Source organism: Spea bombifrons, chromosome 1, assembly GCF_027358695.1.
Source record: "Spea bombifrons isolate aSpeBom1 chromosome 1, aSpeBom1.2.pri, whole genome shotgun sequence".
NCBI classification, from domain to species: Eukaryota; Metazoa; Chordata; class Amphibia; order Anura; family Pelobatidae; genus Spea; species Spea bombifrons.
This window is the reverse complement of record NC_071087.1, coordinates 59,028,497-59,039,606: the sequence shown is the minus strand read 5'-3', so window position 1 is coordinate 59,039,606 and position 11,110 is coordinate 59,028,497.

Here is an 11,110-nt window from a genome sequence, read left to right as displayed (position 1 = left end):
CCTCCTCTTCCTGCAGGCTGTGACTATATTAACCAGCTAGTTCAGTTGCTGGTTGCCCTTTCGTGGTTCCGGACCTGTGAGTGCGTGCTTCCTTCCAGTGTTTGAGTCTTGTGTATGACCCGGCCTGTCCGACTCCCATTCTGGTGCTGACTCCTGCCTGCTTTTGGACTACGTGGATTTCTGGACTCCTGACCTTGGCTCGTATGACTACCCGTTCTGGCTCCTGACCTTGGCTTGTTCTACGACCACCCGCTTGTCTTATGTTTTGGATTCTTGTTATTATTTTATTTTAATAAACATTTTGACCAGTACCTTTTTGCCTCCGTCCTGATTCACTGGTACCCTGACATTACGAAAGGGCCATGAATCCTGATGGTACTGGTACTCTTCCTGTTCCTACAGTCTTCACCCGGTTGGACCAACAGGATCACAGGTTGGACCAGTTGGCTGCTGCAGTACAGACACTCCTTAACCGTACTGCACATTTGGAACCACCACCTGCACGACCTATAGCTCCGGCTCCTTATGTTGTTCCTGCACCAGCTGTTGCAGCTGAACCACTGGCTCCCAGAGGCATGAGTGGTACTGCTCCTCTGCCCCATCGCTATGGAGGGGACCCCACCCAGTGCCGTGGCTTTTTGAACCAGGTTGGCATATATCTCGAATTGGTGCCTCAGGCTTTTCCGACCGAGCGGGCCAGGGTTGGTTTCCTGATCTCACTACTAACCGACAAAGCTCTAGCATGGGCTAATCCACTTTGGGAGGCGAATCGGCCTGTTGTGCAAAATTACGCAGAGTTTGTGGTTTCTTTCCGTAGAGTCTTCGACATTCCGGCCCGCGCTACCTCTGCTGCCAAACACCTTATGTCCATTCGCCAGGGGACTAGGACTGTGTCTGATTATGCGATTGAGTTCCGTACCTGGGCAGCAGAGGTCGGGTGGAACAATGAGGCTCTAGTGGCTGCTTTCTTCCATGGTCTGAGCGATTCCATTAAGGATGAAGTAGCAGCTAAGGATCTCCCTACTGACCTCGAAGCCTTAATCACCTTCCTGACCCTTATTGATACAAGGCTTAGGGAGAGACCCTCTTTCAAGGAACGCCTGAGGAGGCATCCTTTTAGGTTGGCGCCAACCTTTTTGAACCCACCCGTTCCTCCCTCTCCTCCCGCGCCTCCTGTGGATGTCCTGCCGGAGGGCGTTGAGCCCATGCAGTTGGGGGCTACCCGGCTCTCTGAGGCCGAGAGAGCGTACCGTAGGAGGGAGGGCCTATGTCTTTACTGTGGCCAAAGTGGGCATTTTCTACGTTCCTGCCCAACTCGCCCGGGAAACGCTCGCACCTAGGGTCCGGTCGGGGACACACTCTAGGTGGGCTTACCCAGTCCCCTAACATCTTCAAAAACAAGCCTCTAGTTACGGTTGTTTTGTCATGGCCAGTGGCTTCGATTGTTACCAAAGCGCTCATAGACTCAGGTGCTGCCGATGCCTTTATTGACACCTCCTTTGTGGCTAACCATTGTATACCTGTTATAAACAGGGAGAAGCCCTTGGCTGTCCAGGCTATTGATGGTAGGCCTCTGCAGCCTTCGCTCATTACCAAGGAGACTATTCCTCTCTCCATGTCCATCGGGGCTCTCCATCAGGAGAAGATCCAGTTCCAGATGATCTCCTCTCCTTACTTTCCTGTGGTGTTGGGCTATCCGTGGTTACAAAAACATAATCCTACCCTCGACTGGCGGCAGTCTGAGGTGTTAGCCTGGTCGCCTTCTTGCCAAAAGGAGTGTCTTTGCGAAGTTATCAAGGTCCTTTGTACTGATGCTACCTCGGTGTTGCCACAAGGATACAAGGACTATGCTGATGTCTTTGACAAAGTTCGGGCTGGTTCACTACCTCCCCATAGGTCCTATGATTGCGCCATAGAACTCCAGCCAGGCGCTGCTCCTCCTCGTGGTCGAGTCTACCCATTGTCAGTTGCTGAGAATAAGGCCATGGAGGATTATGTCTCCGATGCCCTGGCTAGGGGATTTATACGTAAATCCACTTCCCCCGCTGGTGCGGGCTTTTTCTTTGTACAAAAGAAGGGGGGTGAACTTAGGCCCTGTATTGATTACAGAGGTCTGAATAAAATTACGATCAAAAATGCATATCCAATACCGTCACTGAGCTTTTTGATCGGTTAAAAGGGGCCAAGCTGTTCACCAAGTTGGATTTACGTGGGGCCTACAATTTGGTACGCATTAAGCAAGGACACGAATGGAAGACAGCATTTAATACCAGAAGTGGGCACTATGAATATATGGTTATGCCTTTTGGCTTATGCAATGCCCCTGCTGTCTTCCAGGAGTTTATCAATGACGTACTCAGAGATATGCTACAGGAGTGTGTTGTTGTATACCTTGACGATATACTCATACACTCGCCTTCTCTCGAGACCCATATCAGTGACGTCAAACGTGTCCTCCAACGCCTCAGAGAGAATGGTTTATACTGTAAGTTGGAGAAATGCGAGTTCCATAAAAACCAGGTTGCATTTTTGGGCTATATTATTTCTGATAAGGGCTTTTCTATGGACCCTCAAAAGGTTTCTGCGGTACTTAACTGGCCTCGTCCTGTTGGTCTTCGGTCTGTCCTACGCTTCCTCGGTTTTGCTAATTATTACCGCAAATTCATGCGCAACTTCTCAACTTCAAACCCATTACTGACCTCACCCGAAAAGATGGTGATCCTTTACGATGGCCTCTGGTTGCGATTCAGGGGTTTGAGGATTTGAAAAAAGCATTCGCGTCCGCTCCCGTCTTGGTCCACCCAGACCCGACACTACCATTCATCCTGGAGGTAGATGCGTCTGAGACAGGAGTAGGCGCCCTCCTGTCTCAACGTCCTAAACCTGAAGGCCCGCTACACCCGTGTGGCTTCTTCTCAAAAAAACTCTCTCCAGCCGAATGCAACTACGAGATTGGTGATAGGGAACTTCTGGCTATAATTCTGGCACTCAAGGAATGGCGTCATCTCCTTGAGGGGACCACGACACCTGTTTTGATTTTAACAGATCACAAGAATTTGACCTACCTCTCCGAGGCCAAAAGATTGACCCCTCGGCAAGCTCGGTGGGCCTTATTCCTTTCCAGGTTTAATTTTCTGGTATCTTACCTCCCGGGCTCGAAAAACGTACGTGCGGATGCTTTATCTCGACAATTCACTTCCTCTTCCAGAGAAGAAGTGCCTCCGACACCGATTATTCCTCCCGATCACATCCTGGCAAGCATCCGTACCAGTCTGACCTCCCCATTGGGGGAGAAAATCCTGGCTGCACAAAATCAGGCTCCACCGTTCACACCGCCTGGCAAGTGCTACGTACCTGTTCCCCTCCGACATTCCTTGTTGCTCACTTACCATTGTTCTAAGGCCGTGGGCCACCCTGGTAAGAATCAAATGATTTGGGGTATGACCCGTCGGTTCTGGTGGCCCAAGATCCGTAATGATATTAAGGAATTTGTTGCCTCCTGCCAGACCTGTGCTCAAAGTAAAGATCTCAGGCATCTTCCTGTGGGTTTACTGCAACCTATTCCCAATGGCGAAAGACCCTGGACACACATTTCCATGGACTTCATTGTGGAACTCCCTCCCTCCCAGAACAATACTGTCATTCTGATGGTAGTGGATCGGTTCTCCAAGATGTGCCACTGTATCCCACTTAAGAAACTCCCGCCTGCGCAAGAATTGGCAAACGTCTTTACGAGGGAGATCTTTAGGCTGCACGGAATACCTAAAGAAATAGTCTCGGATAGAGGGAGTCAGTTTGTGTCTCGCTTTTGGCGTGCCTTTTGTCTCCAGTTGGGGATACGCCTTTCCTTTTTCTCGGCCTACCACCCACAATCTAACGGAGCCGCAGAGCGCTCGAACCAGGGCTTGGAGCAGTACCTTCGTTGTTACATTTCGGATCATCAGAACAACTGGTCTGACCTGTTGCCCGGCGTAGACAACTTACGCTGCAGCCGGAAGGAGGTGTGGCTAGCAGCGCAGGTTGTCTGCGTCCATCGCGCAGACCTTCCCCAGCTGTCAGAGATTAGAGTTCCCCGCACCGGTGCGGCACCGGCACTGGTGCGGGGAATTCTCTCTGACAGTCGGGGAAGGTCTGCGCGATGGACGCAGACAACCTGCGCTGCTAGCCACACCTCCTTCCGGCTGCAGCGTAAGTTGTCTACGCGAATTGCGTAAACATCTACACGCTGCCCTGGCTGCATGACAGGGGAGTCAGAAGCACCGGTAAGTTTGGGGGGGGGGCAGGGGAGTGTTAAATGGGGGGCAAAAGGCATTTCTGGAGGCAGAGTGTTCTATGAAATGCCTTTTATTCCCCTTAATGCCACTCTGCCTCCAGAAATGCCTTTTTAATGCTCTATACGCCACTCTGCCTCCTGAAATGCCTTAAACCTCCCTATATGCCACTCTGCCCCATAATATGCCTTTTAACCCCCTTAATGCCAGTGTGGCATATAGGGGTATAAGGCATTTGTGGAGGCAGAGTGGCACATAGGGGGTCAAAAGGCATATCATGGGGCACAGTGGCATATAGGGTTAACAGGCATATCATGGGGCACAGTGGCATATAGAGGGTATAAGGCATTTCTGGGGCAGATGTGCATAACTGGGGGGGGCAGGTTGGAAAATAGAAGGAAATAAAACCAAACTATTTTTCTTAATCATAGCTTTTATTAAAAAAAATAGTTTACATGAATTAATATTTACTGGTAAAACTTTTTTTCCTATAGGGTCGTCTTATATTAAGGCTTTTTCTTTTTTCCTAAATTAATATTCAGATTTCGGGCGTCGTCTTATAATCAGGGTTGTCTTATAATCGAGCAAACACGGTATCTGTGAAAACTGGAAACCCCAGGCTATTTCAAATGCTGGTGTTTTAACCCTTTTCTATGCACAAGATTCTACCACCAGCCTTTCCCAATGTTTGTGGTAGTCATTTTTCCCCACACAAATTGTACTTCAGGTATGAATTTTTAGCTCCTGGTATACGTCACTGTTGAACAACACCTCATGTATTATGTGTTTGACAACATCTCTAGAGTACAGTGATAACACCCATGCATGGGTTTGTCAGGTTGTTTGGGATGTCAAATGCCCTTTTTTATTTTGGTCAGTCTGTGCCTATTCTCTATTTGGGACATCTTTAACCCCTTAATGGCAAAGCCTGTACATGTACGGGCTCAAACTGCATTGTTTTCAATGGGTTTAGGCACCGCCCATTGTCCTAAAGGGGTTAAACCCAGCCACTACAATTTACCCCATCAAACCATTCATTTTGATGGGGTATTTGAAATACTAGTATTTTAATTATTCCCAAGTCAGGATTTTTGGGAAGATAGAGTGTTAATTTTTTAAATGTTACCACATTTTTATATTTTTTAAAGCCATTTTTCAGATTGTCATTAGAAAGCCTGGCTCCATTGACTTGCATGGTTAAATGCAGTACCTGAGTTCCCAGGAGCGGTCACAATGCATCCTAGGGTGGGTGTTCGGTGTCGTTAAATGCCTCGCTATCGAGCTATTTCAGTGACACCATTGAACCTTAGGTTGCGATCGTTTATCACCTTCTAAAATCTTTTAAAACGGGCGTTTGCCGCCATGCAGTGTATGTTGGATGTTGGTGGATGTTGATGCCCTGGGGAGAGGCCACACTAGGCCCCTGATACCGATCTTAATGTTGCTGAATGCGTCCATATCAAAGCATTAAATCAGCATCATTGTAGATCGCTTTCTAAGCTTGTTTAATGTTGTGATGTGCCAGATTAAGTTACTGTTTTTCTGTGACGTGCCTGGCAATGTATTCGGCCTAACATATCTTTCTACAAGTGATATACTATATGGACAAAAGTATTGGGACACACCTCTTAATTGTTGAATTCAGGTGTTTTGATCAGACCACAGCTGTATAAAATTAAGCACCCAGCCATGCAGTTTGCATTTACAAACATCTGTGAAAATGGGTCATTCTAAAGAGCTCAGTGAATTCAAGCATAGTACTGTGATAGGATGCCACCTTTGCAATAAGTCAGTTCATCTTTTGAAGAATGCATAGTATGCAAGTATGCATTATGTCCTTTATATGGTCCAACCCTAGTGAGCTTCTGCTGCAGGGAGTTTACCCCTGTGTATATTGACTTATACAGAACCAGCTCAGACCTTCATGCAGTGGCATCGCCGAAGCCCCAAATCCAAACTTCATAGTCCCGAATGCATATTTTAGCCACAGAGTCTAAATTCAGGGATATGGGCCGGTCGGGAGGATCATACATCTTCCTCTAATCGACCCCAAATAAACAACAAGGTCTTTTTATACTGACCTCTGCTCCCACAATTGCCTCAATCCCGGCTCCTATAGAACGCGGTCTGTAAGAGTGAGTCTATTGGTCGCCGCCAGGGGCTTATCTGGCATCAACCAATGAAGAGCAGCTGCCCTTCATTGGTTGACGCCAGAGGAGGCTCCTGCCAGCGACCAATAGAGACGCTCTTACGGACCTTTGAAATCCTGGCGCCAAAGCTGCTGTGTACTGTTACCGCGTTAACCCTGTATTAACCACTGCTAGCAAATGAAGAGAAAAAACGAACACGAGGAAGGTAGACGAATATTCACCGGAAAAGAACACGGGAATGGCAAATATTTGTGGAATACGGAGTTTTTTTGTCATGAAGACGAACACGAAGACTTGGTCAGCTCTATTTATTTTAGTGAACCTGTCATTCCAATCTCTGTTTTTGACTATGGAATCATCTGTCAGCATATAACTGCTTAAGTAAGCCATGGTAAATTAGTAGTGTCTAGTTGTTGTGGATTATCATCTAGGAACTCAGCCTATCTACGCTCTAAAATGTTTTAAAATGGTTTTAAGTTTTAATGGTATAAAGTGAATTTTCAAAGTTTGGAAAAATGTGTTTAGAACCTATCCAGTGGGGTCTCTCAGTGTAAGTTTGTCCAAAAATTCCTACCTTCACATAAAGGCTGACAACTCAGGTACAGACCTCCCATCCCACCAAATGAGTTGAGCATTGATTAAATTTGCCACCCAAAATTAGATGAGTATTATCAAATGTGAAGAAAATATTATTATAACAATCTGTTAATAATAATGTTACAGGTATTGGGGGATGTATAATCAGTGTAACCATGGTCGTGGGAGCATTATCATGACATGCCCCACTACTCTCCCATTTCCCCCTAAAATACCGTGTTTCCCCGATAGTAAGACACCCCCGATTGTAAGACGTATCGGGGGTTTCAGAGGGGTCGGCTAATATAAGCCGTACCCCGAAAGTAAGACATATGTCTTACTTTCGGGGAAACACGGGGGATTTGCCGGGTCCGCCACTCTAAGGGGCCGGGAAGTCCCCACCAAGGCCGGCCTTACGTGTCTGCGGCCGCACAGGATTTAAATTAAAACATCGGGGTTTTTTTTTAACTTTATTTAACATCCTCCATGTTAAATAAAGTTTTTTTAACTTTATTTAACATGGAGGATGTTAAATAAAGTTGAAAAAAAACCCCGATGTTTTTATTTAAACCCTGTGCGGCCGCAGACCCCTAAGGCCGGCCCCTTAGAGCAGGGCCGACCTTTGGGGTGTGCGACCGCACAGGGCGCCACACTCCAGGGGGTGCCAACCTGCGGCACCCGGCACCCCTCCAGAGACGGACAGTAATGTCCGCCGCTGGAGGAGCAGGCTCGCAAGGGAGCGGTATCGGAGGTCTTTAACAGACCTCCGGCTCCCTTGAGTGATTTTAAGCCGGGTTCAACCCGGCTTAAAATCACTCAAGGGAGCCGGAGGTCTGTTAATGACCTCCGATACCGCTCCCTTGTGATCTGCGCGGCAACAGCTGTTGTGCGCCGGGGTTTCTTGTCAGATCCCGGCGCACAACACTGAAGCCGCGCCCACCGCTGTCCGTGCCCTCTGACCCGGAAGGAGACAAGAACTGAAGAAGAGGAGCGAAGAGGAGGAAAAGAAGCTGAAAGAAGAAAGGAAAGGTAGGAAAGCATTAAGTGAGAGTGGATTGGTGTATATGTGTGTGTGGATTGGTGTATATGTGTGTGTGGATTGGTGTATGTGTGTGTGTGGATTGGTGTATATGTGTGTGTGGATTGGTGTATATGTGTGTGGATTGGTGTATATGTGTGTGTGGATTGGTGTATATGTGTGTGGATTGGTATATGTGTGTGGATTAGTGTATATGTGTGTGGATTTGTGTATACGTGTGGATTGGTGTATATGTGTGTGGATTGGTATATGTGTGGATTGGTATATGTGTTGATTGGTAAGTGTGTGAGAGTGATGGGTGTTATGCTGTACCATTTCCAATGTCTTTTTCATGATCTAATTATGCTCTAAAAGTACATCATAACTCCCATCACTCTCAATTTTTTCCCAATATAAGACATATCCCGAAAGTAAGACATAGTGGGGCTTTTAGGGATAAAAAGAAAGTAAGACACTGTCTTACTTTCGGGGAAACACGGTAGTAACGTGTCCTGCAACGTCAATGGGACCACTTACTAACATCAGTAGGTAGTCCTAGCCGTGTTCCTCAAGTGTAGGCACTGGGTAGCTGGTGCCCAAAAGTTCCCAGGTATGTATATTAGGCATGAATGGGCAAATGAGTAGGCAAACGGCAAAATGTGTCTATCACATTTTATATCCTTTCACCAGTTCTACTGGTAATACTTAGATCTAGAATTGTGGTACCATGAGATCCATTTTTCATATTAGCTTGTGTCACGGTCAGGACTACTTGCCAAGCCGTGACGGTGATGAGGGCATGGACATGAAGGGGTTAATAGCACCAGGCCTCTGGATTTACTAACTTTACCCCTTAACAGGGGAGGGCTGGCAGCCTAAGGGTGCTGATGCCGCCGGCCGGCGCTGCTTTAATACTTTTTTTTTTCATTTAATAGCTGATCCGGCTTGCTATATTAAATTAAAAAAAAAAAAGTATTAAAGTAGCGCCGGCCGGCGGCATCAGCACCCAGCAGCCGTTTAGATTAGATTTCGGCCCCTTAACAAGGCATACGTTATACCAAATTAACCTCCAAATCCTGCCTGTATCGCCATCACTGTCGATTTTGATACTGGATTTGTGAGATATCTGAATTAAAGTATCTGTCTCTCTCTCTCTCTCTCTATATATATATCAACCCACCCTGGGAAAACAACATATGTATATGTATATGTATATATATATATCCTCTAGAAATTTGAAAATAACAATTTGGTAACCTGTTATCCTCTCTTAGGGTTTGTGGATATCAGTTTGGATTATTAACATTTTAATAACAAAAAGACATGTTACACAGTGCCACAATTACAGAAAAACAAGACATACAAAAGAAAAACTAAACAGGTAAATAGTTCTTAAAAAAACAATGACGCTCAATCACAAGTTTCAACAATAAGCAGGCCTGTGGAAACTCCTTAAATCCAGATTACATAACGTTACATTTATTTATAAAGCGCCGTTCCTTTCGATGTTGTTCCAATGTGAGTACATTGTGGAGTTCTTCTTTGAGGTCTCTACATTGCTCCTAAATCTGATTCTTTTGCAAAGAAAACACCCCTCTGGCCAAAAGACTAATTACATGACACCTTCTTTTCCAATAACTAATTCCCAACTTTTATCTGCCAATAACAAAAGTTATGGTGGGGTAAAGGTGATGGAAAACCCCTCCACTTAAGCTAGGAATGGAATTCTTGTAACTCAGGATCAGTTGGTCCATGACAGAGCCGGCCTCAAGTGTTCTGGCGCCCTGTGTGGACTACTGCTCTGGTGCCCCCCATCCCCCCCAAAAAAGAAAGGAAAAAATCTCCCCCCTCTGCCCCTTCTCACTGCCTTCCCCCCTCTGCCCCTTCTCACTATCGACCCCCCACACCCCTTCTCACTGCCCCTTCTCACTATCTACCCCCCTCCCTATCCTTACTTACCTTGTTGCCGGAGTCCTACGGTGGGAGCGAGAGGCGTCCGTCTTCTCGCTCTGCCGCGGTGCACGCTTCACAGCTGAGAGCCAGAATAATTCCGGTGCTCAGCATGAAACGCCGGCACCGCTACAGAGTCACAGAGAGTGAGGGGCGCCGAGGGGTTGCTGAAAACTTCACGAGCGACCGCTTGGCGCCCCTGCCCAGGACTTAAATTAAAACACAGTTTTTTTTTGGTTTAACTTTAACATCCTCCGTGTTAAATGAAGTTTTTAAAAAAAGCCAGATGTTTTAATTTAAGTCCCGGGCAGGCACTCCTGTTGCCATGGTGCCCTGTACGGCTGCACAGGTCGCACACCCCTAAGCCCTGGTCCATGAGTCACCACAGGGGTCCTCTGGGAAGATGACACTTCTTGCCAGAACAGATACAGAGGGCATGCACAAAGAAACTGGTTTAAATCAACATCAGATTAACCTATTGAATGCTTACACAAAGAAATGAACCACCTCTGCTGGATTACCCTTCCATGTACCCATTATATCCTATGAGTTAATCATGACAGCTTTTACTAATTTTAGCCAGTTTTATAAATGGTGCATGCTAATGTAACTAGCCATTTCTCATACAGACATCCACCAGTCACATTGGGCCCTGTGAAAATGATATTTACATTGTAGTTAATTTTTTCACATTCATTTGGCACCGTGGCCCTTAGCATGTCTACTAATTATGTATATTTGGCAAGTGACATATGTGTTTACTTTGAATAGAGGAAGTGCAGTGTTTTTCTCTCTGGGGATTTCCCAACTCCAAAGGTGAATCAGATTAATAGTATCTATTGGCACATAAAGAGTTTAAACATACGTTTAATCGAATAAAGTAGTAGTAGAGTAGAAAATGGAACGGAAGCATCATATGGGACAGTTTACTCACTCTTTGTTAAATACATGCTACACGCTGACATCTCTTTCAGCCCTTATTGCAATAGAAATTTGCTAAGAGCAGCCCTGTGAAAGAGACCCTGTGACAGAGACCCTGTGACAGAGACCCTGTGATAGAGACCCTGTGACAGAGACGGAGTAGCTCCCCCTTAGAGATCTTCCTTGCTATTGACAGGTCAATTGCTCAAGGGATTAACCCTTTG